The 7,601-nt window shown below is 41.7% G+C and overlaps 1 non-coding gene across 1 annotated transcript; it reads left to right on the forward strand.

Moving 5' to 3' along the window:
* The first annotated feature begins 4,068 nt into the window (after positions 1-4,068).
* On the forward strand, positions 4,069-4,206 carry LOC119942973. The gene has a single exon (XR_005455464.1). It is a non-coding gene; the product is annotated as a small nucleolar RNA SNORA7 (small nucleolar RNA).
* The last annotated feature ends 3,395 nt before the right edge of the window (positions 4,207-7,601 follow it).

The raw sequence follows: 7,601 nt of genomic DNA on the forward strand, positions 1-7,601 counted from the left end.
CAAGCACTTTTCCTCCAAGGTTCTCAATTGCTCCCCTAAACTCTGCATCTGCCTGGAAATCCCTCATCTGTCAAAACTAGGCCAATTCTTAATAGACCTAGTTTCTTTTTCCTATGTACACCCCTTATCTGAATGATTATTTTCATTTCTTCCCATTTCAAACTTGCTAATGTTCAAAAAGACATCTCAGCTCAATGCTTAGAAGAAAAGTCCTGTGATAATGACCCTCAAGTTATAGTTCAACAACTCTACTTATTCCCTAGAGAAGTTTGAACTTCCACTTGTCATCTTGAGCCTTCTATCCAAATACCAGGGACTTGCTGAAAGAGAACTAATTTCCTGTAGTGAAAAATGTCCCGCTGAAAATCATGGGAACTGATAAGGGAAGCAGCAAGGGATATAATCACAAAAACTACCTCTGTGGGACAATTGGATTTATTGCATTTGAAATATATGCATTCTGTTTAAAGATATCCATAAGCATTACTTATTCAAATCCAACACCACTCTACAATTCACTGCAGTACATACATAAAGCATAAATGTTCTTCAGTGTATTAGAATAAACTGTTCCCAAATAATCTGGAAATGTAATCAAGGTGATCTTATATGTTAAAAAGCAACAGAGTCAACTGGAAAATATTTGTGAGGATAGTTACGCTCTAATCTAATATTATTAATACACATTTTCTTGTCATAATATATGGGTTTATTTGGTATTTAATGACAAATTCCCCTTCTCGCATGCAGTTGTAATTGAAAATGGAACAAACCAGGGACATGATTCCTTTTAAAAAATATGACTTCCAAAAATGATGAAACAAGATCCTATTACCAGTTGTATCCCCAAAACCCTTCTTAGAAGTCCCAGGGCAAATTTATGCTATTGTTAGATTAAGTTTGTTGTGGTCAGTTTTTGGAGAGAGCCATTTGTTTTCAACACAACCAATTGGAGGTCCTGTTGAATGTTACTAAGGGGATTGTAGAGAGATAATGAAAAAATTGCATTGCTCAAGAAGCAAAGGGGCTAATTTGCTACCTGGTTGCACCATAGTAATGAGTGGTCCAGGACAGAGCTATGCCTTCAGAGGTCTCATGAAGGAAGGGTGGTTTAGTGGCTAGAGCACAGGTCTGGGAGTCAGAAGGACCTGGGTTCTAATTCCAGTTCTGCCACTGTCTGCTGTGTGACCTTGGGTAAGTCACTTATCTGTTCCTCAGTTACCTTGTCTGTAAAATGAGGATTAAGTCCATAAGCCCCACATGGGACAATGACTCTATCCAACCTGATTATCTTGTTTCTACTCCAGGGCTTAGTACAATGGCTGGCACATGGTAAGTGCTTAACAAATACCATAAATAATAATTTTTAATCTTAGTTTGTGGCTTTAAATCTCTATTAGAATTTACTTTTTTGCACTCTCTTCAATTGTATCTTTTATTAAAATACCATCAACAGATGGTATTTAACAGACTTGTTTAATTGGAGTTTTATAGTTCTACGAAGTACTCAGAGTTCTCATTGGGACTCTGGGCAGATTCTATATCTCCTATATTCCTTTTGATTGCCTGGATTATGGAGAGTTTCCAAAAGCTTCTCATTCTCAGTATTTTATCAGGGTGGATCCTCTCTTCCAAAGCACATGAGTCTGAGGACAATACTAAATCCTCACAAAATGTTAACTAGTAGCATCAATTCAGAAATTTCCCTTGGCACGGACCAAATTTAATTCCAGGCAGTGGGATTTCCACTCCAATTTGTGACATTAAACTCACTCAACCTCCTAATCCCATTCAGGAGAGAGGTTGCCCCATCCTCAAAGACACCAGGGCTTCCACTGGGCCCTGCTCCAGCCTGGAAAGGACTCTCATGGAGACAGTGTGAGACCTTCTCGACTTTTAGAATTGTTGAGAAGGTCAACTCCATAGACACAGATGTGACTTCTGTGAATTTTGGCCTTAACCATGAGGAGCTTGAAATCCTGCTGATCATTTGGCTTTTATCAATGTCCTTGTCTCATATTTTTGTTTCACTTTCTCTTATGTATCTGTCACCAGCTCCCTCGCTACCTAATTCTTAGATTATGAGCTCCTTAAGAGCCAGGAATTATGTCTCACTGATACGCTTCTTTCCCAGGCTTAATGCAGTGTTTTGCACTCACTAAGAGCTTAATACATGCTATGATTATAATCAATACCACCACCACCACCACTACTTTAGATGATTGGGGTAACAGATATTTACTGAACAGATATTTACTGCATCAGCCTTCTCTCTGATCTCCCATCCTCGTGTCTCTCCCCACTTCAATCCATACTTCATGCTGCTGCCTGGATTATCTTTGTCCAGAAACGCTCTGGGCATATTACTCCCCTCCTCAAAAATCTCCAGTGGCTACCAATCAATCTGCGCATCGGGCAGAAACTCCTCACCCTGGGCTTCAAGGCTATCACCTCGCCCCCTCCTACCTCACCTCCCTTCTCTCCTTCTACAGCCCACCCCGCACCCTCCGCTCCTAATCTCCTCACCATTCCTCGTTCTCGCCTGTCCCGCCATCGGCCCCCGGCCCACGTCATCCCCCGGGCCTGGAATGCCCTCCCTCTGCCCCTCCGCCAAGCTAGCTCTCTTCCTCCCTTCAAGGCCCTACTGAGAGCTCACCTCCTCCAGGAGGCCTTCCCAGACTGAGCCCCTTCCTTCCTCTCCCCCTCGTCCCCCTCTCCATCCCCCCATCTTACCTCCTTCCCTTCCCCACAGCACCTGTATATATGCATATATGTTTGTACATATTTATTACTCTATGTATTTATTTTACTAGTACATATCTATTCTATTTATTTTATTTTGTTAGTATGTTTGGTTTTGTCTCCCCCTTTTAGACTGTGAGCCCACTGTTGGGTAGGGACTGTCTCTATATGTTGCCAATTTGTACTTCCCAAGCACTTAGTACAGTGCTCTGCACACAGTAAGCACTCAATAAATACGATTGATGATGATGAACATTATCCCAATGTCTAGAAATTCTGATTTTCCTCTCTCCTGCTTTCTTTTTAGTTTCCTCGTCTGTGTTCCTTTACTTTCTATTTAGGAGTGTTTGCTTTGTTTTCTTTTCTCATGCAAGTTTGTTATTCTGATTTTTGGGCTTTTCAGTTTTCACTTTCCTCCTTGTTTGTACAAAGGAGGAGGAAAAGGCCACCCACATTCTCCAATCCTTACTAACGCCCAACAATGTCATGCTCAACAAAGACTTATGAAAAATGAGCCAGCGAACAAGCAGTGTCAGCTTCCCATGAGGTCTTCCAGGCCTGCTCAGTTCTGTGACCTGAGAGAGCACTTGCATTTCAAGCCAGGAAACTCACAATGTGTAGCGCCAGGAGGAGGCACTGGGTGAGAGAGTGGAAATGACTCACAACCACCATCTACTGCTACTAGAGAAGCAGCGTGGCTCAGTGGAAAGAGCACAAGCTTTGGAGTCAGAGGTCATGGGTTCAAATCCCGGCTCTGCCAATTGTCACCTGTGTGACTTTGGGTAAGTCACTTAACTTATCTGTGCCTCAGTTACCCCATCTGTAAAATGGGGATGAAGACTGTGAGCCCCCCATGGGACAACCTGATCACCTTGTAACCTCCCCAGCGCTTAGAACAGTGTATTGCACATAGTAAGTGTTCAATAAATGCCATTATTATTATTATTATTATTATTACTGCAAAAACAAATCAGTGCATGTCCACCTACTGCAGTATATATCCTTCCACCATCCTAAAATAATGTTCTCTGCAATACAGGCCGCCCCATTCTGGTTTCCCACAGATGGAGAGGTAGCAGTGGCACTTGAGCAGCCCCTACTTATCCTGCTGCAACAACTAAGCAGCCAACTCCAGAGGATCCAGGTGATTCTGTAAGGTCTACTCAACCCCATTCCCATCTTTCTTGCAAAAGTAGCTGAAGCCAGCAGGAACAAACTCACCACCACTGTCCAACCTGATTAGTTTGTATCACCCCAGTTCAGTGCCTGGCACATTGTAAGCACTTAAAAAATACCATAAAAAAAGAAAGGGGAATACCCAGCATGGACCTCTCAGGGTTGCAGCTGGAGAATTTCCAGTACTCTACCAGTCTCGACTACAGGAGGGAGAGTCAAGCAGAGGCATAACCATTCCATTCCTAGCTTGGGCAGTGGCTAGCGAGGGGAAGAAAATCTGCTAGAAGTTAAAACTCACATGTGCTGGGCAGCAGCGGCATGAGAGAGAGTAGATGTCAGAGACTCAAGATAACTGCACAGAAGGAGAAGCAGAGAAGCAGCGAAGTGTGGCTCAGTGGAAAGAGTCCAGGCTTGGGAGTCAGAGGTCATGGGTTCTAATCCTGGCTCTGCCACATGTCAGCTGTGTGACTTTGGGCAAGTCACTTCACTTCTTTTTGCCTCAGTTACCTCATCTGTAAAATGGGGATTAAGACTGTGAGCCCCATGTGGGACAACCTAATTACCTTTTATCCCCCCCAGCACTTAGAAAAGTGCTTTGCACACAGTAAGCATTTAAAAATGCCATTATTATTATTATTAAGGTGACAACGGTAAACCACTTCTGTATTTTCACCAAGAAAACTTTATGGATATGCTACCAGAATGATTGCAGATGGAAGTGGGGCATTTGAGGAGCGACATGTCCATGGTGACACTATGGGTCTGGAACAACCTGATGGCATAAGACAAGATCCAGAACGGAAGCAGTGAGGGAAGCTTAATATAGTGCTCTGCACACAGTAAGCACTCAATACTCCATTGATGGATTGATCGAGGGAGTCTTCAGTTGACATTGTGGATTCCCCTATCCAAACCATTTCCTTTGCCAGGCCTTCAGGGGATCACTAAACCTGTCACCTTCACAAACCTCAGGCTAATCAAAGCATTCACTTTATGAACATTTCTCTCTTCCGCATATGCTCGACACCACTTTCCTCCACAGATGTTTGGGACATAGCGACAGGTGCCACAGCTCTGAATGAGTACCAAGAACAAAGTGTTCTTTGGAATGACCTTAATCACTTCCTTCCACAACTGGTGGGGAATTTGTTCCCACTGGCTTCAGATACTTTGAAAGGAAGACGGTACTGGGCTGAATGGACCTTACAGAATCAGCTGGATTCTTTGGGGTTGGATGCAGCAGGATAAACAGAAAATCCAGGGCTCGACAGGAATGTGGCTGAACTCAATCACTCAGTCCATTGTATTTATTGAGTGTTTACTGTATGCAAAGCATCATACTAAAGGCTTAGGAAAGTACAGTATGAACTATAAAGCTCTAAATAATTTAGTCAGTTCAGTGACTCCTCTTAAAAAAAACCCCTTTATCAAATTTTCTAGGATGCCTATAAACCTTCACTCAACTCTCCTGTATCTCCCCTATTTAAAGATCCTGGGTGATTCTGCTCTATTAAAATGTTATTGATTGGGAAAGTAGTGGATGACTTCTACTTCCAATTTACCATATTTGTCAGCAATTGCTCTTAAGTTTGAATAATAGTCTGCTATTTATAAAGTTAATGATGTTAAAGACATTTCTCCGGGGTAACATTATCAACTGAAACACCAATATATTAAGCATAACTAGGTTGGATTGGAAAAGTCAAAGAGCAAAAGGAGCTCATGTAATTGGTTTTTTCAGTCAAAGAAGGAGAGTTTTCTCTCATTCTCTTCATATTAATCCATACCGTAGGGCAGACTTTCAAATAGTCAATTTCCAAGGACAATCAGCCATTCCTGTTAGATGACTAGCACTTTCTGTGTGTCTTTTGTGAGGTGGGGATGAAAAGCAGGATACACAGACCTTTCTCAATTCTTGGTATCACTTTCCAGGTTTGCTCGATAAAGGAAATTTGCAGAGGCACCTCTGGTGAGCCAACTAAAGCAGGCTGGAAGTACATGGGACAACTGTGCAAGACTTTGGTTCAGTTATGCCTGGAGGGATAAATTGCCTCTGGGGAACCCCAAAACCACCCAGCATGTCTCTTTCTTCACTGTTACTGAAAATAGGAATAACAACATTAGTTATTTAGTGCTAATTATGTGCCAAGCACTGTGCTAAGTGCTGGATTAGATACAAAATAGTCAGGTCCCACAAGGAGCTCACAATTTAAGAGGGAGAATGGGTACTGAATCCCCATTTTAGACATGAGGAAACTGAGGAATTGAGAAGTCAAGTGACTTGTTCAAGGACACAGAGCAGACAAGTGGCAAACTGGGATTAGAACTTTCTTAGTCTTTCTGACTCCTAGACCCATAACTCCTAGATCCATTAGGCCTTGCGGCTTTCTCCATTTGTGATCGTTCTCAATATTTGCCTTCCTTGACTTAGATTGGGAGCTCCATATGGGTCACAGACTGTGTCCAATCTAAGTACACTGAATCTACCCCAGTGCTGAGCACAACACAACATAAACAATTACTACTACTACTTTCCATAAGGTTGATCTTTTTCTCATCATTCATTGGAATGAGCCTTTTGGTCATTACAAACTTCAGGAGATTCCTTCCAGAGGTGGGTGTGTCCATACACAGAGAAAAAGGATGAGAGAAAAAGCTATTATTCCCTGTCCATAAAGATTCTACTGATACTATATAAGTTGTTGAAAAGAATTATGTACAACAGATATGTTATTCTATGCTGTGTACAGGTAAGATTATCCTTTTCTGCACTGTTGCATTAGCACCTTGGAGTTTGTTCCTTTTTTTGAATCTCATTTTTGATATTCCAGTCTTTCCAAACCCTACACTCAAATAGGGCAACTTCTACTGTCTATCAGGCCAGTTTGTCAATTTCTGTATTTTTTTTAAACAAATACCATGCTGTTTTAGCCTGTGCTCCACTTTGCCTTGCAAAATTTGTTCTCCCCTTCCCAGTTGCATAATCTACATTTCAGTTCACTGTAGAATACTGGTCTATCTTGCTAGACTGATTTTCTTCTCATATATTGCTCAGGTAGCCAATACTGTTTTCAGAATTGCCTTGATGTTGGTGAACTGACTGTTGTAGGGCCTCATTGTTAGTGAGAAAGATAATACTATGAATTTGCTTAAGAAGCAAGCTGTGCCTCCGTAGCAGTGGCAATGACCATATAAAAAGAAATTTGAAAACATCTCTAGCTTTATTAAACATTCAGTTTTGAGTGAGGCGATGTGGCCAACCCTATGAGTTAATTTCCAGAAAGCCATGCAAGTCTTTATTTGGTGGGCTATTTTCTGCTTATTTGTGAATCTTTAGAGAGTGTGATGCCTAGGCAGCTAAATTTGGTGTCAGTTTTAAGTTCTGTGTTACTATTGGTAGTCTTTATGGGTAGGGTTGGCTAAAGCTGATTTTTGACATTGGTTTTCTTTGGGTTTAACGATAGTTCCTAATGCTTCGTAAAATGTTCCTAATCATATGCTTGTCTTCCGGCAATAAAACTTAAGAACACTATCATCAGCACGGAGCAGCCCCTTGGCAACTGTCACAAAAGCTTTGGATGATTCTCTTAGTCAGCAAGTTGGAAGAGTTTCCTGGGGGATTGGACACATCTTTAGATAACAACTTCTTGGTTTTCTTTTATGTCTTCAAGCTTGACAGCCTA

Source organism: Tachyglossus aculeatus, chromosome 21 (genome assembly GCF_015852505.1).
Source record: "Tachyglossus aculeatus isolate mTacAcu1 chromosome 21, mTacAcu1.pri, whole genome shotgun sequence".
Lineage (NCBI taxonomy): Eukaryota > Metazoa > Chordata > Mammalia > Monotremata > Tachyglossidae > Tachyglossus > Tachyglossus aculeatus.